The 24,445-nt window shown below is 37.9% G+C and overlaps 1 long non-coding RNA gene across 2 annotated transcripts in view; it reads left to right on the top strand.

The window, feature by feature from the left end:
* The first annotated feature begins 518 nt into the window (after window positions 1–518).
* The window catches only part of LOC137071448 (uncharacterized), an 82,905-nt gene continuing 58,978 nt past the window's right edge, over window positions 519–24,445 (top strand). For both annotated transcript variants that reach the window (XR_010904434.1, XR_010904435.1), the window contains exons 1-2: window positions 519–594; window positions 11,272–11,411. This is a non-coding gene — a long non-coding RNA (uncharacterized lncRNA). The remainder of the gene's footprint in view (window positions 595–11,271; window positions 11,412–24,445) is intronic.

The raw sequence follows: 24,445 nt of genomic DNA, 5'->3' as shown, positions 1-24,445 counted from the left end.
TATACACAAGTGCAATTTTTTGTCTGTTAAACCTCTCTTTATTATTTTTTGTAAAGATCTGAAATGTTATTTAGATACTCTCTTTTCCTCCAGCAATGCCAAAGCTTTAAAGTCCTCTACGTTGTGCAAGAAGTATAATATTTATACGTTTTTATAATGTAAAAACAGGGCATTAGCATCTTTTCTCTGTCTCACTCTCTTGAACCTAATTTGCTTTGGATTTCATGTCACCCGTGGCTCAATGTTGATCTCTTAGTTTTTTATTATTATTTATTTGTTTTCTTTTGTTGTATTCCTTTTACTACCTTGCTCTACTGTCTATATGTGTGTGTATGTATGTTTTTTGTTTTTTAAATATATATATATATTTTTTTTTTTTGTAAAAAAATAAAAAAAATAAAAATTCTAAAGACGTACATAAAGGAATGCGCATGCTCACGCGGCAAGTGTCTCTACGCCAATAAGATTCGCTGTATTATAAACCAATGAAATTGGGTGTAGTTTCGCCCCGCCCCAACGTCTAAATTGCACTTTGGGCTTACGCAATCAACCATAGCGACGAGAGTGAAAGGCCCGCGCGCTTTATGAATGGGGGTAAGTGCTGGCTATGTATGATGACTGCAATCGTCAAATTGCCTCAAACAATTGCTAAAAATGTACCGCAGAATATTACATTTTCTGATACACGCACAAATGGTACGTGTTCAGTTAGCGCTGCACAAGCTCGCGGTGCCATCTGCTGGAAACACTTCGTTTAGCTCGATTGTTTGCCAGACTTCAGCGTGCATTAAGCATTAACCGATCGTCACTGCTAGATTTGTGTCCCTCACATCGATTTCGTTTAACATGTAAACGCATTAACCTGCTTTCTGTCAGCTTGAAGTGCATATTTTAATGTAATGTATTCTCACGTGGCGATTTAAAACTGTAGTACATGTAGGCCTATAGCAAATAACTTTTGGGGGGCGCTGTACATATTTTTTGAAAGGGGGCGTTTGTTTAATTCATGTTTACATTAAAGATTTACAGCAGGGGTCTTCAACTAAAATTGCTTGGGGTCCAGTAAATGAACCTTCCTCACCGGCCGAGGTCCGGACAATTATATAGCCTACCTAAAAACATGAATTGATGTCTTTTTGCCAAACTAATGAATTTAGTGTAGATTAAAAAAAAATCTTTATTGAACAAAATATAATGTTCTCATATAGATCTTTTCATATTGTTAAAGCAAACATAGGTAATCCTTCACAAAATGTATCTCATTTTGAGGTTGTTCTTTTTAAGTTGCTTTGGTACAAAATATCTAAATTCAACCAGTAGCCATGTCTGACAAAAAAATATGATGAATTAAAAAGGTGTTCATCTCTAAATCTGCGCTGAAAATACATTAATTTCAATATTATTAGCAACTAAAGTACTTTTTCTGCTGAACAAATATAAACAGTAACAATCAATGAACACAAACCCTTCTGGTTAAAAAACAAAACAGAAATCTCATAACATAATTTTACGTTCATTCTAGGGCTGCACGTTTTGACGACCGCCATCTCCGTATGAACGCGCCTATAGAGAGAAATGCACATCATGGATTACCTAATCAGAGAGTAGCCTATTTCTTTTCGTTTTAAATTGTTGAAAGACATTTCAAGCTTTCTTAAGATATATTTCATGTCTGTGAGGCGTACACTGAGTTTCGTTAAATTAGGATGAGATGCGCGCTCCAGTTCACGAGCAATGCAAGTGGCCGCGAGGACGCCTGCATGATTAGGGCATGTAGTAAAATATGCAGCCGAGAACGATTCACACAGCGTTTGACTCGTGTGGCTGAGCCTCTCCCGGTGTCATGACAAATCCTGTCCCCCTGTGAAATCGTGTCCGCAAGGACCCTCAGAGCGATTCTATTGGCTGAAAGAAATTTTAATAGGTATTCTGTTCAGAGCCTGATTACAATTCTTACACAATCGCGTTTTGATTTTTGCTGTTTAAATTGTGTTAAAATAGTCTTTAATGTCTTACAAAGCATATGTTTCATATATTAGTAGTATATAACTGAAGCTATAAGTGCTTATATAAGTATATAATTCAGAACATGTTTTTGCTCCCATTATAGCTATCAATTAAATATTTCAAATAAATGTTTTGCGTGTGTACTTAGTATGGCAATGAATTCATAGTTTATTAGTTTATTATTTAGTTATTTTTAAACAATTGATTGTCCAGAACCATGTATAACAACTTTTGATCAGGCATTTAAAACCGCTACCAGCGGACACGATTTCACAGGGGGACAGGATTTGTCATGACACCAGAGAGTTCAAGCATCTGTGGACTCGTCCCTTCAGGCCATCTTGCTTTCAGTCAGCAATTAGCTTTTTTGTTTTCTTCATTACAGTTAAAGTAACTGCTGCTTTTCTCTAGTCACTTCAAACTTTCTTTCTTCTGATCCGTTATGCACAGCGCGCGCGGCTCCCGCTCTGCTTCTGCCCTAATGCGACTTTTAGTCCAGTGCGACTTATGTTATTTTCCTCTTCATGACGCATATTTTGACTGATGCGACTCATACTCCGGAGTGACTTATAGCCTGAAAAATGCGGTAAGCTCTGCATTGCAATACTTGCATTTTGCCCCGTCACTCAGATTTTTAAAGTGCTCCCACGCTTTCTTTGCCTGCTTCGAAAGCTAGTCATGACTTCTTCTTGTGGATATTACAAATGTCTGGGAGCGCTCTGGCGGTCTCTAGGGGTGGAAAAATATTTTACAACTAAATTCAAAGCATGTCATTGACACCACTTAACCGAGCAAAATGTTTCACTCGGTTACGTAATGTTTAACGGTTAATCGGTTAACCATGGACACCCCTAGTTCATTCACATGTATAGTCTCTACCTAACTAAATGTAGGCTAGCCAATCTTCAGCACTGCTCTCTCTGTGCTTCAAATTGCACTGGTAAAAAATCATTAGCAATATTATCCAGAAACACAAACAGGTAAAAAATAAAGTGCCACCAATGTTGGAAAAATTAACAAGTGCAAGAAACATTTTATCTCTTTATTTAAACTAGGGGTGACCATGGTTAACCGATTAACTGTTAAAAATTGCGTAACCAAGTAAAACATATTGCTCTGTTAAGTGGGGTCAATGACGTGAATTTAGTTGTAATATATTTTTGCACCACTAGAGACCGCCAGAGCGCTCCCAGACATTTGTAATATCCACAACAGGGTATCCGCGGGGTCTTGAAAAGTCTTAAAAGGTGATAAATCAATTTTGGGAAAATTAAGACCCTTATAAAGTATTAAAAAGTCTTATCACGGCTTTATAAAGTCTTAAATTTTGAAAGTATTTTGTTCAAGCTTTGTCAAAAGAGTTTGACTCCAAAAAGTATTTATGAATATATTTATTTTCATCCCCGTAAGTATTAAAAAACAACCGGGTACTCAGTCTGAGATCTGCTCGGAGCGCGCGCGGCAGGGATGGAAATTAGCGCCGCCACGCCACCAGCCAAATGCGGCTGATTTTGAGTTGTGGCGGGTAAACTCGCTTCACCTACCGAGCTGTTTCACCTCTTTGTAAACTTTGTTCAGTGCATGCGAGTGCTGCCGTATGTGCGCATATGACCAGTCGTTTTCTCCGTCATCACTCGCGTGCGCTGTGTGACTCGCGCGCGCTGAGAGAAGATCTGATGCTGTGCATTATCCGAGAGCGCGCGCGAGTCTCACAGCGCGCAAATATTGAGTTCTCTTTCAAGTCTTGCGCTTAAATGGACAAACTCACACAAGAAGTATGTCAACATGTCCATCTTGATGAGTATCCTAGCAGACATCGTCTGAATATGCCTTAAGTGAACTGTATAGTGTGCACAGTCGAGAAAGACGGGCATATCCCTGCCTCAGGTCTTAAAGGCGCAGTAGCCTTTACTGCTGCCTGAGGGATGTCCTTATATTTAGTTTGACATTAAACAATGCTCTTGATTGAATAGTTTTTGTAAGTTTAATAAGGATTAATCTTTCATTTAAACAGTTAAATATGCAGTTATTTTACATTTGATTACTTTATTCAATTGCTGTACCTTTCTGCAGGCCAGTAGACCTGTACATTATTATTTAATGAACACATGAGTGAGGTCGAGTTAAACATTCTAGTTTGAATTTTATTTTTCGGTTTTCGGCTTTGGTTTCTTCTTTTTTTGTTTCGGTCAAGAATTTTGATTTCGGTGCATCCCTACTGACAATGTTCTGCTCAGTATGTTGTCAACACGCTTCAAAGATTTTAGTCCCATTCTTGGGACTAAAAACCATAAAACTGGAAGCCATAAAAGACCACAAATCATCGTGAAAATATCAGGAATTCATTGAGATTAAATAAACTGCCCAAGTATTGTAGAGCTTGTAGTATTAATTTGTTAAAAACAAAAAAAGTTAATTTCCATCCCTGGCGCGCGCCGTCTACGGGTATGCGCAGTTAGGTAATGTGTCGCCCTCCATACGTTGTAAAACAGATATGCAATATAAACAATACAAAATTGGCCTACGATAGAGATTTTAAGTCTACATTCGACTACAACTGTTTATTAAAGGTTTGTTGCCGATTAGAACTTGAAGTGCGATGAGGTCTTAAAATATTTTGAGAAGGTCTTAAAAAAGTCTTAAAAAGGTATTGAAATTAACTTCAGGATTCCTGCATATACCCTGCACAAGAAGTCATGACCAGTTTTCTAACATGAAGTGGTCAAAGAAAAGTACAGCGTGGGAGCACTTTAAAATTGAGAGTGATGGGGCAAAATGCAAGTATTGCAATGCAGTGCTTACCGCATTTTTCAGGCTATAAGTTGCTCCGGAGTATGAGTCGCATCAGTCAAAAAATGCGTCATGAAGAGGAAAATAACATATAGGCCTATAAGTCGCACTGGACTATAAATAATTAGCATTAATAATCGCATTAGGGCAGAAGATTACTTTAACTGTAATGACGAAAGAAAAAAAAGCTAATTGCGGACTGAAAGCAAGATGGCCAGAGCTGAAGGAACGAGTCCACAAATGCTTGAACTCTGCCGGGAGAGGCTCAGCCGCGCGAGTCAAACGCTGTGTGAATCATTCTCGACTGCATATTTTACATGGAGTTTGTAATTTGTTGTCTAAGTTGTTGTCTTTAAGTTAATATTTCAGCTAAGAGTGTTACAGACTTTATTTGATCTCGCATAATGTATTCATTTGGTACGCACTGGCGCTCGTTATGTATGTGTGCAATGTATTTTTCCCCTCGGGGCTTGCCGTAGATAGGTTGGAGCATGCGCACTTGTTTGGTACTGGAGTGTTGTGGGTTTTGGGGTTTTTCAGGATGGTGATTTACATGTGTGACGGAGAATAAAGGAAGGAATGTTCAGACGGCTGTCGTTTGTTTTTCTTATGAAAAAGTATTTTAGGCGAACACTGCACCAACGCTCGGTCACAAGCTTTTTTTTTTCTGTTTTCAGTTATTTTCTTTTTCAAGGGTAGGCTACAGGAGCAGCATAGAGCCCTCTCTCGCGGCTATATGTTTATTCTTGTATGAATTAAATTTGATATATAAGTCGCACCTCACTATAAGTCGCAGGTCCAGCCAAACTATGAAAAAAGTGCGATTTATAGTCCCATCTCAACAGCCAACACCCGGGCATCATTAGAGAGACGTTGCACTTGCATTGCTCGTGAACTGGAGCGCATCTCATCCTAATTTAACGAAACTCAGCGTAGGCCTCACAGACATGAAATATAGCTTAAGAAAGCTTGAAATGTCTTTTAACAATTTAAAACGAAAAGAAATAGGCTACTCTCTGATTAGGTAATCCATGATGTGCATTTCTCTCTATAGGCGCGTTCACTACGGAGTAGTGTTGTCACGATACCAAAATTATGACTTCGATACGATATCAGACTAAAATATCGATATATCGATACTAAATCGATACCACAGTAAAATAAATAAATAAATAAGATAAGATGCTTAATATGACAACAGAACTTGTTATTATTCATTGTTATTTTTTACTAAAAATCCATGTGGCCAGCATGTTCCTTAGGGTTGGGCATCGTTTTGATTTGAACAATTATTGATCAATTGATCAATTACTATTAAAATTATCTCACAAATTTTTGCTATCTCAATGTATTTTTTACAATGGGGTAATTGTGTTGCAATAGCTTACACACAGCACAAGAAAGCTTGATTTCGAATGGTAAATTGAATTTAAAAAGACGAGTAAACAGTAATAAAATAAGAACAAAAACAGATTACAAACAATAGCACAAATAAATGCAATAGACTAGAAGATACAAATTAAATAGACTGCTTTATTTTTTCAGGTAGGTCTAACATTCAGATAAGAAACTGAATTAAAAAAATGCATAGTAATTACATTTAAAACAACATTGGATAATGTTCTTTGTAAAAAATTCAATAGCGTACAGATGAAACTATTAAAGTTACACAAGTTGATCAGTGAAGAGCAGTTGATCGTTTGTCTTTTTGTAGTTTGAATAGCAAATGACTGCGGTCCCTTTAAGACTAACAGACGCATGGATCCTAAACACTGTTCCTGTTACTCGTTCTTCCTGAACTGTTTGCGACTGTGTTTACGTTAATACTCTTCCAGATGTGCACTGATAATTCTGTGAGTGTATTTGACCAATAATAAGCTGGAAAAGGAAGCAAATGTTTGCACTTGTATCATGTCAGAGGCGGCTTTATTACGGTAGGCTGTGTGTGTGCGCTTCAGATGTGAGCACGAAATCTGCGGGGATTAGTAGAATTAATTTATGTGCAATCCTGCGCGAAATTCAGACCGATCACAAACTAACAGTAACACACTGTCATGAGGAAAAAGTCCAGCAGAACGTGCGTTCGCCGTGCTCAGAGGTTAACTGGGCTGAGTGAGAATATGCCGGTGTGTGTCAACTCGCTGACGGTCAGAGAGGAGAGCGCAGCTGATATCGATACTGTAAAAACTGAGAATCGTATCGTTTCAGATATTCCAGTATCGATATATATCGAAATATCGATATTTTTGACAACACTACTACGGAGATGGCGGTCGTCAACTTAATAAACTAAAAATAATAACCCTGACGCACACTATGGTTAACCGAGTATTAACCGCTAAGGGCCTCGGTTAACGGTTAATGAAAAACTTGAAAACGTGCAGCACTAGTCGAGACTGTTCCTTTAAATCCGGAAAAACGTAAATAACCTCAAATAACATTTCAAAAGACTGAGCTGAGTTGTACTTAAAGGGGTACTTCAGTGCTGGGAAGATGAATCTGTATTTAAACTGGGTCATCAATGTAGAAATGTGAAATTATTTTTGAATTTGGTGCCTTCTAGACTGAGAAAAGACAGAAAATGTATTTTTGTCTCATGGGGATGAAAGACTACAATTCCCAGAATGCTTCGCTGCCCTGTGAGGCCATTCCCAAAGCCACCTACTGGATTACTGTGACTGAGTTGGAGAAGACACTACAATTAAAAACTGAACGTGTGTGTTCAATATAATGAGTGAGTCACCGCGCGAGTATCACAGCACTGAGCACTAACTGCAGGAGTCAGATAAATGAGCTGATGAGCTCTCGTGATGAGAGCTGAGGTAATCACGACTACACTCGCGGCATACATTCACAACGCGAGTTCAGTCTGGCGCGTTTCAGTTCATGCCTTTGCAAGCTTAACTTTCATAGAAATTAATTTGAGAAGTTAAAAGACTTACATTGCTCACCATAGCTCCGTTTAAATGAGTGCCTGTAGCTGCGAGCTGAGCTCTGAGTGTGATCTCCATCCCCCATGCGCGGGTTCAAAACATACGGAAATGGCTCCCTCTGCTGGCTGTAGTCTTTAGCCTCTGGCCAAACATTCCTTCTATGATGCAAATATCGTCAATTTGCATCATAGGAGGAATTTTTCCATGAATAAAATGCATAAATCTCTTGTCTCAGGGGGATATGAGGGGGGAAAGCACAATCATTTGAATATACTTCAGGGTTTCTATTGATACAAAGCCATATGCTAATCGCCGAAGTAACCCTTTAAAGACCGAACAGAAGCATAAAAATTCCTGGTTGCAAAAATTTTTAAATAAATAATACAATTAAAAAAGTGCATAGGCTACATTGTCTGAACTTCAGTGCATGGGAGAAATTGTCTCATTTATTTTCTGTGCCTTTACATCAGACTGCTGAGGATAAAGGTGTCTTTAAAATGTGTATGGCTGAATCTGAAATTGCCCTATACCCTAAATAGGGCATTATTTGAAGGGACGGCCAATTGTAGTGGTGTCCGAAACCACAGTGGATATGTTTGAGTGTAATCATTCAATCACATGTTGCACCGCAATAACGAGTGTACAGCCGATGTACACACACAACGGCTGTCCAACTTTACGCACTCGTTTTCATTCACTCCTTCAAGTGAACTGTATTAGTGGACTAACGTAGGGAATAGTGAATGAGGGTTAAGGAGCCAATTTCTGATTCAACCTCTGTTTTGCACGACAATAGACATGATGTCTATGTGCACGACGCTTTCTGCTCTCAGTCTCTTCACTGCACGTGTGACTGCGCGTCTGAACATAGCAACAGTGAGCATAGTAACGCCTAAACGCGATCGCACACCGGAATGAAGCTCAGCGCCACATCTCTTTTATATTTCCCTAATTTTGTCCATACTGATTTCACCCTGTGCTACAAGATACACCCATTGTACAGCTCTTCTGTCAGAAGTCGATTCAAAACTGAGTTTGCGCATATAATGTATGCGTCCGGTGTGAGATCCAGAGACGCGACGCTGACCCCTTTAACTGTCAACGCAACCGTGGCAAGTGGCAACATAGGAAAAAACGGTTCTACTGAGCTGCCTGATATAAATGTGATTATTTATTTATTTATTTTTTTAAATTGCATTGCGGATCCGGACCGGAGTCCGCCAGTTGGCGACCCCTGATTTACAGGCTCAATTCAGTCTATGACTCAAACTCGTGGCTACATGAAATGGTCTGCAACATTCTAATAAATCTTCAACGTTATAGCCTAGTGTGAGCACGCTCTCACGTCACAGCAGGACATACACTCAAAAGTTATCAGGTCAGGTCATTTACATGGCGGAATTTTTCGTCTGATAGGTTCATGGAAAGGTTTATCCCAACCCTCTCAAACCGATTAGGGAAGAGTGGGGTAAAGTGAGACAGTTTTTACATTTGCTTCCTTCGAAGCAAGCAAAATGATATAATTATTAATTAATTATTATTAGTTTTTATTACCTTTCTGTAGCCTAGAAATCTAGACACACCCTAGCGGCAGCAAATCTAATCTGCCCGCGAGTGTCGTCTAGCAACTCTCAATACCCTTCTGATCTGTAATCGCCTAACTCTGGTCGGGCCAATCACATCGTGTATAGAGTCGGTGGGTGGGGCTTAACATAATGATGGCCGATTTGCGCATGTGCTTCTAGTAAACACAGAAACTAGCGAACGGCGGTCTTTTGAATCAGCTTTGACCGCGACTCTGGAAGACTTTGAGTTAAGCTTTTCTCTGAGAAAAGAACAAAGAACGGCACTGAAGTCATTCTTAAAAAGGCAAGATTTGTTTAGAGTTCTGCCGACCAGATACGGCAACCGTTTCATTTTTCAGCTAGCTCTGGTTGGTTATAGCGATATTCAATTGCGTGCACTCCGTGCAGAGGGAGTTTGAAAGACAACCGTTTATCCCGCCCCTCGGATTGAGCCCTGTCTATGGTGAGTTTCCAGACCAAACATCTTGATGTGGGTCTGGCTTGTCAGGCTAACCTTTCTGGACATTATGCATACACTTCCATACACTCTCAAACGAAATATAAAATATCATAAACTGTGTTCTGAAGATGAACGGAGGTCTTACGGGTGTGGAACGATATTAGGGTGTCATTAATGACATAAATTAATTTTTTTGGGTGAACTAACCCTTTAAATCAACTAATAATCACCAGCTTTTAAGGCTTATTGCACCCAGGGGCGGATTGGCAATCTGTGAATGACCTTCGATACATGTCTAGTCTTCATGCTTCAGTATGGTTTCACTAATAATAAATGTACATTTGCATAAAGCATGCATATTTGTCCATACCCATGTTGATTAGTATATTAAAAACATTTAGAACTGATAAAATGTGATTAAATAAAATAAAATATTTTAGTCGATTGACAGCCCTACTAATAACACAATATGAACAGCCATCAGCAGGGGCACTAATACGATCACTCATACTGCTACGTGCACAAAACAAAAAACCTGAGGAAGACGAATCGGCCTACTAGCCAGTTTTTGGTTGGTCCCCGGATTTCCGAAATCAAATCACGGCAGAATTGCAAGCAAAATGTAAGGAGAAACATGGATGGGAAAAAGTTAAAGAAAAGAGGGCCAAGTACAGTGTAGTACATAGTACACTATAGTACAGTGTCTGTTGCGCACGGCTAGGGGCGAATGGTCGGATGATGGGCCTATTTGGGAGATAGTCCAGGGCTGTTTTTTTTAGCCCCAGTCCGTCCCTGATCGCTCCATTTTCATTATAACGTCCTTGCCCCGAGTATTTATTTATTTTTGGATTAACCTTTTTTAATGATGGTTATACATATTTTAGCATAATATATACAGAATCATTTCACTCCTTAATCAACAACTCATTCCAGCACTGAATATTCTTAAATTAATGTTCTTGTTACTGGCCTCTAATAAAAAAATTCAGTAAAATTTTCCTCCATGTTCGGTTGCTGACGGGTTCCTCCTATAGGGGAAGATTAGCAGAGACTAATTGGTGAGTTGATGCATGCCCTTCAAGTTTATGCCTGGGGAGAAAAGACTCAAATATCAGGGTTTTTAGGGGCTTATTACCACTCCACAGACCCTGGGTATATCTGTGGCATTGAGTGAAGACAGATGCCGTGTGGCATGCCTCAGGGAGACTTATATTTGAAGTGAAAATACAAATAAAGAAAGGGATTAAAGGATCCACAGGAAAGTGTAGAACAGATTATGGTGCTCTTAGTGGGGGTGAAGTTTGGACTTTGCACAGCTTGTCTGACTAAACATGCATCTTTTTAACCTGACATTCACATAGAACTTTGTCAATTTCTGTTATTCAAACCAGTTAAATGATTGACTGTTTAAATAGCCTGCACAAGGTCTGCTGGAACTGGGAATACTGATGTACTCGTTACATCATAAGAAGAATGAAGTATGTGCTCTAATATTAGTCTCTCTGTTTATCCCAAGGTTTACAATAGTCTGCTGGATTCTCACAGATTGTTTTAAAGTTTACACAGAGATGATCATGGTATCGTTTCAAAACCTGTTTTGGAGTTTGCGATCTCTAGCCGGGTGCTGTTGCCATGCGGATGAGCGGTGGGAACGAGGTGAGAGTTTTATGTTTTGGTTAAAAATGGTGTTATGTAAGTCAGGGGTTTTCAAACTGGGGTCCAGGGATCCCCAGGGGTCCTCCAGAAGGTTCTAAGGGGTCCTCAGAAAATTTCAGAGAATAAAAAGACTAAGCAAAAATGGATAAAGTCTACCGAATATTCTAATGGTTTCATTTATAAATGTTTCTCTCCTTTCTTGCCATATAAATTCTAGAATTGTATGTTTGCTTTGTGTCTTTATTGAGTGTTTCTCACTATAGTCCCCTTTATCTTTCTCACTGCAGTTGTAAGGCAGTTTTCTTAAAGGGGTACTTCAGCGCTGGGAAGATGAATCTGTATTTAAACTGGGTCATCAATGCAGTAGAAATGTAAAATTATTTTTGAATTTGGTGTCTTCTAGACTGAGAAAAGACAGAAAATGTATTTTTGTCCCATGGGGATGAAAGACTACAATTCCCAGAATGCTTCGCTGCACTGTGAGGCCATTCCCATTCCCAACACCACCAACTTCATTACTGTGACTGAGTTAGAGAAGACACTACAATTAAAAACTGAACGTGTCTGTTCAATATAATGAGTGAGTCACCGCGCGAGTGTCACAGCCCTGAGCACTAACTCCACGAGTGATGAGAGCTGAGGTAATCGCGACTACATTCGCGGCATACATTCACACAGGAGTTCAGTCTGGCACGCGTTTCAGTTCATGCCTTTGCAAGCTTAACTTTCATAGAAATGAATTTGAGAAGTTAAAAGACTTACATTGCTCACCATAGCTCCGTTTAAATGATCCTGTCTGCAAGCTGAGCTCTCCCTGCCAGCTGAGTGTAATCTCCCATCCCCCATGCGCAGATTCAAAACATGCGGAAATAGCTCCCTCTGCTGGCTGTAGTCTTTAGCCTCTGGGCAAACATTCCTCCTATGATGCAAAAATCGTCATTTTGCATCATAGGAGGAATTTTTCCAGAAATAAAATGCATAAATCTCTTGTCTCAGGGAGATATGAGGGGGGAAAGCACTATAATTTGAATATTCTCCAGGGTTTCTACTGGTACAAAGCCATATGCTAATCGCTGAAGTAACCCTTTAACATAGTATGTACGTTGCATGCATATATTTATTGTGAAAGTTGCATTCAAATCATTTTAATTAAAATGTTCTTCTTCAGGTTTATCATCCAATATCCAACAATAATAGCTAATTTAAGACAGGAAACAATATATTGTATTGATAATGTCACACACTATTTATCTAACCGTGTAAATGTTTTCGTACATAAAAATAGATGGATTTTAAGAAGGGAGTCCCTCATAAAGGTTCATCATATTTGGGGGTCCTTGGCATCATAAAGTTTGAAAACCCCTGATGTAAGTCACACCAAAGTAAATAATGATTATTTACAGTAGAAATTAATCAATCAAAAACGTACTTTTAGCTTGACGTCATCATACTCAATCCTAGTTAGAATACGAGTCTGATAGTGCTCCATTGGGCTTTGTTTATTTGGGCATGTTTCTAGCAAACAAAGAAAGAAAATGCCTCTGGACTCAATTGGATAAACTTACAACCAATCAGAGCAGCGGAGTAAATGATGAATGTTAAGTGACCCATAGTAGTGGGAGGTTCAGATCATTTTACAGACTCGGCTCTTTGAATCTCGTTCAGCAAAGTAATTTCAGCAGAATATAATTAAATGTATAATTAAATTAATATGTTAAATTCCCCAAAACATCTAGTACATATGCAAACGTTGATCACATTTGGAATAAAAAATAAATTATAAGTTAATGCCGAGATAAAGAAATGGTTCATTCATTTCTTCGCTGAGTCTTCAGGCTGTGCAGTCTGTTAGGTTACCTCACCTCCGAATCCTTTGGTCACTTCACATTTAAAGCTACACTGTGTGATATTTTCCCCCATCTAGTGGTGAAACGGTATATGACCATCCAGTGTATAATAGTTTCTGTTCCTCTTAATTTCGATTTCGTTTCAACTCCTACGGTGGCCGATTTAGTCACGGCTTCCAGTTCGACCTCTTCGGTGAGTGTTGCAAGTGATGAGGTTACTTTTGAAAACTATTATAATTTGCAGTTATTTAATTTGCCAAATGATCTATGATCAAATTAATATATGTAAAATGAATAATAGTTTTACGTTTTCATTATTTTTTACCATTTCATTGCTAACATCAGCTATCAGGTTCCAGACGAATGCAAGCTAATCTTAGTAAAGTAACTTTTATCAGTGCTATCGTTATTCTGTATATTATATGACATCACTAGCGTAAGGCAAACAAATTATAATGCAATTCAAATATTAATCTCATGTTATCCGTCATAGAACACGGATTTATGTTATAAGGTAAACAATACTTTTTCATCATTGACGCGAGGAAAACTATCCTAGACGTCGTTCTAGTGTTATGCTCAGCACACCATGATATAATTAGCCAAGCAACAATAAAACTTCCAATATACACAAATAGGCTGAATTAATAGTACCTGTCGAGAAGAAAGCAGGCAACGTCGGCGTCCTTTTTAAAATCGTTGCTCCTCATGAGCTCTTTCCATCTTGGAAAGGCCACTCCAATATTTACTTTTGTCTTGTTGATTTGCCCGTTGCGTTGCCGTCTTAATTCTCTTTTCCGCTTCCTTGGCAACTCTGATACATATCCCGCAATGTTATTAGGTCCCCGACCCGGGTCAAATTCGGTAATCAATTCGGGGACGTGGTTGCTTTCACACAGAAGGCGACCCGGCAATGTTCCGGGAATATTGCGGGTCCGACGTGCATTTAGAAAGGGGCTTAAGAGTGATCCTCCATCATCATATAGCAGCCTCAAGCAATCCTCCTCTTCACATTCGACACGGTGCCATCGAGTGTAAAAACGCGAAAAGCGAAGCTTGAATTTACGGGTATGTCCCTCTTTGGCAAATGTACTTTCAAGATGGAGGAGCAACATGGCGACCGCCATCCGAACCCCTAACACTTATGCATTTTCAATGGTATATTATAAAATTACGAGAATGCATTATTACTTGAAAGAAGTAAATATACATTAATGAGCACATATATTTTTGAAAGAACTAAGTGATTTTAGCTAAGAATAAACTAAAAAAGTGACACAGTGTAGCTTTAAACATGTCTGTTCCCTGGAAAGATTAGTAATGTACACCTCTCCTGTCTTATATCAGTCTTCAGTGTCTGATCTGGGCCGTGACCGAACTTCCCAACAGCTGGCATCTAGGCTAACTTACTTCAGCTCTAGAAAAAGTTATTGCTCAGACGATGTACAGCCAAAACCATCTCTCTTCCATTAACTTGCTGTAAAGCTGCTTTTCACAATATAGATTGTTTCAAAGCACTATATAAATGAAGGTGTCTTGACTTGTCCTGCCCAAGGCCTATACTTGAATTTTATTAATTTAAACCTAAAACTACTTAGAAATATTGTGCAAAAGAATAGGAAAATTTGCCTTTAAGAGGCGTTTATTTTAAAATATTTATAATTATTCAAGGCTGAATATAAAACACAATTTTGGCTAAGTTACAAATATTTTCAAAACTGATTTACTTTCATATTTAAATCATTTACATCTCTAGCAAGATAATTTTACAATCCACTTTAAATAAGGTCTTAACTCGGGTCTTAACACAGTGTATGAGCAACACTGATACAGATAATTTCACATTAAGAATGGGAAAAGCTGTAATAGAAGATGTAAGGAAGGTGAAATGCAAGGGGTCAGGATTTGGTTGGCTAGCATGGTCCAGTTTGCCTCTGCTGCTAGATGTTCTAAACACACTTTCTGGCTGCAAAGGACATCTTTCTCCTTTGAGTATTCAGGAGAAAGAGAAAAGTGTGTTAGTCTTGCTTTGGAATATTGGAAAGGATGACAGATCTATTGTACATTCAAAAGAAAGCCTTTGGCTTCAGTTGCAGAAGGCATGGGATAACATTAGTGTTGTTCTCAGAGGAAATATTGACACTATGCTAGAGAGATGTGCTGCTGTAATTGCTGCAAAAAGGTAGACATACCAAAAATTAAAGTTAAAAGTGGATAAAAGCAGTACGATTTGCTTCATCAGATATTTGATGGTCAGAGCATCCATCTCCATGTTTCATGAACATTATGAAACGAAATCATGTTTTAGAAGCAAAAAAAGATGAATATTTTCGGGTGGTGTGCCAACTTCCTTTGATTAGGCACATGACGTTTTTATGACCAAATATCCATTTCAATTGCCATTTAAATAAATGGAAATGCAAACAGTTTGCTTTCTCCAAGTAATTCACACCTCCTTGGGAGAAAGCACAAGTGGAATGATCTCAAGTAGTACAACCATCTGCTTTACCAGTCATGCCGTGCTGATTTCAGTTCATTCTAAGCTACCCTTGTTGATCATTCAGCAAGGGTCTGTTGCACAAACACAAAAATCATCTCAAATTAATAGCTGTGGCTGGCTATTAATCATTTATGGTTGTGAAGCTAGACCAACAGGGATTCCTGTGCTTAGACAATTGGCATTTTGGCAGTTTTTTGTTTATTTGTGTCCTGTTGTCAATGTTTACCCTGTATTTAGTAATCAGCTTAATTTACAATCTAGAGTGAAAATGCATCAAGGCACAAATCAAGACAATAACTTAGAACCCAGATGCAGTAAAAGAGAATGTTAGTCTGGACATTTGTTAGTCAAGTCACCTTGCCGTTAAATGACTGACTGAGAATTCAAACTATTGTTGAATACATGGAACAGACGCAGCAAAATAGCTAAAGTTTTTTGATAACCTGCTGTCTACCAACAGGAAAGTTGAACCTTGGAGAGAACTAGACCTACTTCATTCATAATGACCTCCAGCTCATTGATTTTTGTTCTAACACAGACTCGTTAAAACAATGTCCTTGATTATTTCTTTCGTTGCACTGAGCCAATTATACTCTAATATAATAGAACGATTTCTGTAAATCATAAAAAGATGTATGGTCTGTCAAACTGGTTGTGAACAAAGTAATTTTACAGCAAAAAAAGAAAAGTGTTTTATTGTCACATACACACATTAAAGCAAGGCTTTTCAACTTTTACAGCCTGTCTGACCCCCGGTCCAGAGTCTCATCCTGCATTATTATTATTATTATTATTATTATTATTATGCATAATAATATGCATATTATTATTATTATTATTATTATTATTATTATTATTATTATTTAGAGCTGTCAGTCATTTTCAAAAAATATGAACTAATTAATTGCACTTAAAAAAAATTAAAAAACGCAATTAAATTAGGTAAATTGCACCTAACATTAAGGTTCATATATATTTATATTGCAATCATTTTACAGTTAATCTTCAAATTAATGTAGAATTAACAACATAAAAAAACTAAATAAAGACAGTATATCTTCAGTAGGCTCTAACAGGTAAGTAATAAATTTAATCAAGTTATCAAACACCTCACTGCATAAATTATAAATTCAATTTAGAATAATCCTTATTAAAGCTAAAGCCATTCAGTCAAAAACAGGGAGTGGTTTTCTCTTTGTCTTGTTCTTGGATATTAATGACAGACATCACAGCCGCAGGTTTATTAAGGTGCTGTCACTTTAAGATCTTAAGCACATGGCATGAATCTGACATGGCCTTAACTTTTAAAGCTTTTCATAAATTGAGAAATCAACTTTTTCTTGAGCTTTTGATGTATAAATGTCATAGTAATATAAGAATATCCTGTAAGTTTCAGAGCTGAAAACGTACTTTTTAGTCAAATAAAAGCTTTTATAGAAAGTTTGCTCATTAAATGAGGGATCTGCAAATTTGCCTCCCTTTTTTGCTTCACTTCACTGCAGTTTATTTTTTAAACAAGACACAGGTCGAGACTAGATTTCCAGACACAATGAGATTTAAAAAAATTATACTGTGCCTCTAAATTGGATCTGACAGGAATGGTGCGACAAACTTGAGTAAATTCCCCATGTGTACTGACAGGGAAGTCAAAACGTATTATAATATGCAACACTGTTATCCAATCATAGCAGTGGGCTTTTACTTCCAAGTTTTCAATGTGGCATGCCCATAAAAAGAGTGTTTCAGGAGCTAGGCACTTTTATTTCAGAGAATATAATGATTAAAATTATTACTAAATTCGGGGGGGCATCCCTATCTGAATGGAAGAGTCTAAGAGTCTATTCGAACTATGATTTTACACTAGCAATACACTGGCTTTCTTGTGTCTCTTCACCCCTAATGGAGTGTGTAAACTTCTCACCGACAGCTTCCAGTGTCTCTTTACTCAAGCTGTGACTTTTTTTTATTTATTTTTTTTATCCGGGTATGGTGACGTTTTTTCAACAATACATCTGCTCCATGGATGGGTTACACAGAGTGTTAGCTGCTTACTCATGACACAGCAACACAGCTAAAAATTTCCTAATATATTTGACCATTTATTTAAAGTAGCCTACATTTACCTGTTGATGCCTTCACAAGCATTCATAAAAGCTGTTGAGTTGTGTTTGAGTTGAGTCAGGCGATATCAGTGCGAAAAGGTGCATTTGCAAAATATGCTGTTTTTTGTAATTCCTTTTTAGGTGACACTAATGTTGCATAAACTAAATGATTTACCTATTAGTAGCCTGTTATAAATAAAATAAATAAAATAAGTAAAATATAATTAAGAATAAATGCTTACCCTGCACACTAAATCTCTCATATTCCAGCGAACCAATAAGAACCAGAGACAGTGATGACACAACGGAGCATAGGCACCAAAATTGCTGTGGATCCGCAAATCTGGAACAATAGATTTGAAGAAAATGCCTGTACAGTCCCTGACAAAAGTCTTGTCGCTTATCTATTTTGTAGAAATACCTGATATTAACCTGACTTTTAATTAATTAATTGGTGTTAGAAATAGCTCATATGAAAAGCTAAAACCCTCCCAAATGATGTTTAATGCACTGAAATAAATAATTTTCACAGAAAAAAATATTTATCATTTAATCAAGACAGAAAGGTCAAATTTTGGCAAGACAAAAGTTTTGTCGCCTATACAGAAATTGAACAAATTTACTGCAAATACAAAAATATGTCGGCAAATTAAGTTGTGGTGCTGTGAGATCCAAATTTAATATCTTGTATGACTTCCATGAGCTTGAAGGACTGCATCCATGCGGTTTGGCAAGGATTCATACAATTTATTGATGAAGTCATCAGGAATAGCTAAGGAAGCAGTCTTGCATGCCTCCCAGAGTTCATTAATATTCTTTGGTTTCGTCTTCCATGCATCCTCTTTCATCCTACCCCACATATGCTCAATGATGTTCATGTCTGGTGACTGGGCTGGCCAATCCTGGAGCACCTTGATCTTCTTCAGCCTGAGGAACTTTGATGTGGAGATGGAAGTATGCGATGGAGCACCGTCCTGCTGCAGAATTTGGCCTTTTTTATGGTTGGGAATATTAGAGGTAGCAAAGATTTCTTGGTATTTTAGACTATTGATGTTGCCTTCCACCCTGCAGATCTCTCACACACCCCCATACTGGATGTAACCCCAGACCATGATTTTTCCGCCACCAAACTTCACTGTTTTCTGGGTGAATCTCGGATCCATTCTGGCTCCAGTAGGTCTCCTGCAATATTTGCGACGACTGTGGGGTAATTCAACAGAGGATTCATCTGAAAATCCACCTTCTGCCACTTTTCCAGCATCCATCCTTTTAGCTGGCTGTGGGCCTTGGCAAATGCCACACGGTTTTTCAATTGTCTTTTGTTTAGTGCTGGCTTCTGGGCACTGATTCGACCATGGAGGCCATTTCGAGAAAGAATCCGACAAACTGTTCTGGTTGACACAGGGACTTCAGGTGACCAGGTCTCGTGGAGCTCTGCTGCAGTGGAAAATGGGCTGGCCTTGGATTTTCGAGCCAACAAACGGTCCTCTCGAGCAGTTGACTTGTGAGATCTGCCTGACCTGGGCTTGTCAAAAACGTCTCCAGTCTCTTCAAATCTTTTTTTTATCCTCTGTACTTGACGCTGAGACACATTGAAGGTGTCTGCCACATCAGCAGTGGAACTCGTCTTCAGCCTCTTGATAATCAAAACTTTAGTCTCAGGGTGAATCTTAGGCATGTTTGCAGAGGTCTAGTTGCAGTTGATGTGAAGGTCTAGCGTTACTGGGGTTCTTTTTATACACACTTGAGACCTAATTGATCCATTATTAGTCACAGGTGAAGCTCATATGACAAGGTGATAACACTTATGTCTTTGCAAAAATTGACTCAATGGGCTTTACCAAACTGTGAATATTAGAATACTTTTTGAAAGTTTAGTTTTTCACTGAAACATTATCACAAAAGCTGGTGGGATTAAAATGAGCCATTTCTTGTAAAAAAATCTTGATTAGAAATATATTTCAGCAGCACTTTAGGTCAATTTGTACACAAGCGACAAGACTTTTGTCAGGGACTGTAGATTGGCAAATAAATAAATTACAGAGAGCTACATACATGTTATTGACAATTACCAACTTGGATGTAAGCTTTATTGTACACCTCAAACAAGGGAATTTATAGTAATTTATAGTGTTAATTCTAATCAGCAAGTCCATGAATGGCTTGGCTGTGCAGCATTCGCAGCTTAAATTGACCGCACGCCACTGGTATAAGTGCAAGGCCAGAATGATCACTCTCCAATTTGACTCACTTTGCTTTGAGTGAACCCTTGATATTTATAACTGACTTGATCCTGATGATCTGAATCTTCAATGTATTGATCCTAGGCCACTGAATGATTTTTAAACAAGTAATAGTACTTTAAAATCAATTCTGAATGTAGCTAACTGAAAGCCAGTGCAAGGGCCTGAGGGTTCTGTGATATGTTCATATTTTCTGGCTCTGCTAAGAATACTGGCAGCATGGCTGTGGTAAGCAATCTAGTTCATTCTTATTATTTGGGTCAGATACAGGTTGAACAGGAGTGAACAGTGTGTATGGCGTAAAATATCATTTATTATCTTTATGAGCGCTGTCTCTACTATGATGCGGTTGGAAACCAGATTGAAAATTGTCAAGTATCCATTTGAGATGGGTAGGTTGGCTTTTATTCTCTCTAATGTAGCAAAAAGTGTGGGTATTTTACGCCCTTTAGGCATATGTGTCTTGTTTTTCTGTGTATGTTCATTTGAAGGAGCCTTTTCCCTCATTTGTACTTGCTCCAGCCAATCGCTGCTTGTCTTGTGTGATTAGCCAATCACACACGGGGACCTGATATCATCAAAGACTATAAAAACCCAAGATGGCTGCTACTCAAGAAGACTGTTTTACCTCTTTCCTTTGTGCTGGCCTGTGGCCTTTGTTGAATTGGGAACAGGTTAGGGGCCCTGCACATTTTTGCAACATGTAGTCCTTAACTTTGTCTAGTAACATCAGGTAAGGAGTGTTTGCCACCCGTTGTAAGTTTTGTTTTAGTTAGAGTTGGTAGATTTATTTTTTCGGCGTTTTGTTTCTAGTAAGCTTGTTCTTACTTTGAGTTAGTTGGTCTTTTGGGTTTTCCTTATTTATTTTTGTTGGCAACACTCTTGTTCCCATTTCACCCTTTTTGTTTTGTTCCGTTTTGGTGGGACTGTAAATATGTTTAATTGCTTTCAGTAAAACTTTACTTATTTTGCCCCAAACTGTGTTGGTCACCTTAAGTCTTCTGTTCTGGGTAACCTGAATTTGTTCTAGTGGAACTCAGGTTCTAGTTTTATGTTCATGTCCCCTCGATACCTCTAGAAAACTGGGGACGTAACATAAAATTGGGGGCTAAAATTGTAGTCTAGAGGAATCGAGGGGACATGATCATAAAACTAGAATCTGAGTTCCGCTAGAACAAATTCAGGTTACCCAGAACAGAAGACTTAAGCTCAATACTTTGCTCATTACTTTGGCACCAATTACAGCGCAAGTATTTTTGAGTAAGATGCTACAAGCTTGGCACTAGAGCTGGGACGGTATGGATTTTTTTTACCGCAGTTGAAAAGCAAGAAATTCCCGCGGTTCAGCGGTAAACCACTTTTAAACCCGTGATATTTAAAACAATTAATTAAAAAAATGACGTGCAACAGGCGTGTTGTTGCCCCCCTGTAGCGCGTCTTGTTGTGAGTGCCACACATGTTAAATTTTTTTCTATAGTTTGCTCTTTAAATTAAATTGAGTATAACTAATGCATATATGCTATTTTAAATATACTACTGTATTCCAGATATATAGCCTACATTTTACAATAATAAACGCTCAAACATCCATTTCATAAGCATGTTTATTTTCCGTCAGTGAAACAACACACAGCCTATAGCCTGTAAAACATTTAAATGATTATAAGTAAATAATGGTAATCTTAAGAATATAAGAATTTTATATTTGTTTAAAAAATATTTGTTTCATAGCCTATTTCCCCGCAAGATCATGCCGTCATGCCGGTCGGTCTGCACTTGTTCCTGTTAAACTGGCAACCTGTGTGAGTGTTGAGTCTGTGGAAGAGGGGTCGGGACAAACGATATATTACAGTTTTGACTGCAGTACCCATTTCAACCACTAGCTGTCATTTCTAAATACGGCACCTTTAAAGCTACACTGTGTAACTTTTGTTTTTCCTTAGCTAAAAACACTAAGTTCTTTCAAAAATATATGTGCTCATTAATGTATATTTACTTCTTTCAAGTAATAAAGTATTCTCGTAAGTTTAATATGCCATTGAAAATACATACGGGTAAGTGGTTCAAATGCTGGTCGCCATGTTGCCCCTCCATCTTGAAAGTACATTAGCCAAAGAGGGACATACCCGTAAATTCAAGCTTCGCCTTTCGCGTTTAACACTCGACGGCACCGTGTCGAATGTGAAGAGGAGGATTGCCATGTTAATCTTGGACTACCGTAGGAGTTAAAACGAAATCAGAATTGAGAGGAACAGAAACTATTATGCACCGAATGGTCATATACCTTTTCACCGCTAGATGTGGGAAAATATCACACAGTGTAGCATAAATTGAGCATCTATGCCTCCACCATTCCTAACTGCTTTGCAGACATTTATGAAAGTAAAGTTGAAGGGCTGTTTCATTGAGGACTGTTGCAATGCAACTGTCTTCTAGACACGTTTCCAAATTTGTGTTGATAATGTCATTGACTTGTTTTCTTTTTAAATCTGCAGTCCATAACTTTTGGTTAAAAAGAATTCAGAATCAATTTTGAGCAAGAACATAATCAGCCAGTGTTCAAAACAATCTCCTTACCGCAGTCCAATTCAGATTGGTAAGATTGTAACAGTGTTATAATTTGAGTGGTACTAGTAGCTTTCCCTGGAAATACGAGCTTCCGCCATTCGTCTTTACTTCATTACATCACAGCTGTATACATAAAGGAGTCCAGGCTTGTAGGCCATTTGGGACCTCTTCTTAAAGAAGCTGGAATGTAATTAAACGTTTAATTTTGATTCTGGCTTGTAATCCAGAACGTTTAAAATAACAATCATCATTAACAACTGGTGCATTGACAGACAATTCATACACCAATTAAAAAAACGTATTCTTCCACGCTGAGGAACCGTGCCAATGCACAATGTCTATAAAGACGATAACAAATAACTGCAATTTCAGGGTTCAAACAGAGATGATGACAAAAAGGGAAAAACTTATGGACTGCAGCTTCCACTAATGAATGAATGAATTATGCTCTTCATGCTCAATGCTCTGTCATATTCTCGTGCAGTAATTTACTGTATGTGTATATTTATATCTTGTGTGGGTGTATATATACAATATATATGCACGCTATTGTGATAGTTCAATGTCTATATAACTATATAGCTGCTATGGCAAATTCATTTATACCATTAAAAATGTATAGAAAGCAAGCAACCAAATAAATGTCAGAATTTGTTACAACTCATACTTTATTAGTAGGAGAATTGCCAATGACAAAGTTTCTTTATGAAATAACTGAGAGAATTCCAGAACTACAAATACAGCTTCTGTGTGGATGTTAAAATGATCTGTTGTTTTCTGCCAAGTTCAGAGGACCCTTTGTCATTCTGACTACATTTTGATTAGAGATATAATTAAATAAAAATGAATGCTTTATCGCAAACAAGCCAAAATCTTACCGTTTTTATGTTTTTCAGATCACTGAATCACACCGACTAGAAAAAATATTAGCTGGAGCAAAAAGACTATATATATCAAAAACTTCTCTGCATTTGTGATGGCTCAAAGGTGACAGCTTCACAAACGAGTCCCTTGAGTATTATACACAGTCTGCATGTTTCCTTGAAACTGCTGAAATAAAGACAGATTATGAAATACTAACCTAAGGTAAGAAAAAAACAAATAAAAAAGATCCCAGGTCATCTCATACAGAAACTCATCATTTTAATGAGATGCACTCACTTATCTTGAGTACTTTTAAAGAAGTTTCTGTCTATTTCATTGTTAAAAAAGTCTGATAATCCATACAGCAGCTTGTGCGGTTTAAGATGTGAATACTTTATCCACAATAATTTATGCAAGTCTGTGTCAAATGTAACTCACTCACTCACTCACTCACTCACTCACTCACTCACTCACTCACAAATTTATTAAAAAATAAAATCACATGTTCAAAAGTGTTCACACCCTTTGCCATGACACTCAAAATGTACATTTTATGTGCAACTTTGTTGTAGCCTATACAAATACAAACATTTATTTTTCTGCATGTTATTAGCCTATATCTTAAAAAAATAGCAGTGGAATGTAAAATAATATTAATATTATTCAATAATAAATTTAGTGATGGAAGGTCCCTCGCATACGGGTGCACTGCATCCCGATGGCCTCAGGAAAAGCGCGAATAATGGGCAACATGCATTTAAGTGGACTCTAGAACTTCCCAATTTAACATTGCAAAGGCCTTTAGATTAGATTGTGCAAATCAGATGATGATCTGATTAAATCTCTAGTAGAAGTTTGCTAAAGCACAACGCCTGGAAAAAGCTGAATTTGCAACAATTTTGCAAAGAAT

This window comes from Pseudorasbora parva, chromosome 3 (assembly GCF_024679245.1).
Source record: "Pseudorasbora parva isolate DD20220531a chromosome 3, ASM2467924v1, whole genome shotgun sequence".
Classification (NCBI taxonomy): domain Eukaryota; kingdom Metazoa; phylum Chordata; class Actinopteri; order Cypriniformes; family Gobionidae; genus Pseudorasbora; species Pseudorasbora parva.
Note: the sequence above shows the minus strand (reverse complement) of the source record. Positions and strands in the feature narration are given on the sequence as shown.